Source organism: Wasmannia auropunctata, unplaced genomic scaffold (assembly GCF_000956235.1).
Source record: "Wasmannia auropunctata unplaced genomic scaffold, wasmannia.A_1.0 LD336049.1, whole genome shotgun sequence".
NCBI lineage: Eukaryota > Metazoa > Arthropoda > Insecta > Hymenoptera > Formicidae > Wasmannia > Wasmannia auropunctata.
Window position 1 is genome coordinate 162,993 of NW_012026841.1, and position 931 is coordinate 163,923.

A 931-nucleotide genomic window follows, 5' to 3' on the forward strand; every position below is an offset into this window, starting at 1 on the left:
ATAGTCTGTTCTTTTTAGCGTTTCTTGTACATTTTAACTATTTTTTTATAGCTAAAAAGAACAGACCGTCGACTCGGAGTCGGATCGAGTCAACAAATCGAAAACGCTATTACACACTTAAACTATTCTTTTATAACTAAAAAGAACAGACCATCGACTCGGAGTCGGATCGAGTCAACAAATCGAAAACGCTATAAGTTGCGCGCTCCTGTCTACCTTCCATACGCGGCCCATTATTCGCTAACTATTTCTTGTTATAATTTGAAAACTAAGCTTCGGATAAAATTTTAGTAAAGGAAAAATCTTCTCAGAATTGAGTCAGAAATATAACATTTTAAGGACAAAAGTTTATTTTGAGACACCTTGTATTACGTAAGCATATTTTTGGCCATTTTTTATTCCCTCCTCCCCCATGTAAGCAAATGTCAGAATTTCTGAACCATCTTCCCCTCCTAATTATGTAAGATTTTCCTGATTATGCTCGATGTAAAATTAATATTGCTCGTTTTTCATGACAGCAGCAGGTATGAAAAATCTTACGTAAGGATATGCACGACGCCTCCCCGCTCCCCCATGTAATTATTTATCAGAATTTGACTACTCCTTCCCTCCCTAGTCATGCTTACGTAATATATGGATGGCCATATGGCACGAGTTATTATAGTGAAAGAGAAAGAAAGAGAAAGAGAGATCAGAATATCGCAATTTAATAACGTTTTTCAGAAAATCAACCATTACGCGATCGATTTAATACCAGTGAAATTCAGCAGGTGTTCTGTTTCGCATAAAAAAATTACTCATGAGAGAACTATTTTCGCAAAAGGTACAAAAAGTTGCATACTTGAAACTTATATAAACTTTTACACGGTTTATTCTTGTTTACGAATTCGTAGGAATTCCATCTTTATTATAAAAAGCATGTCCGTCTTTT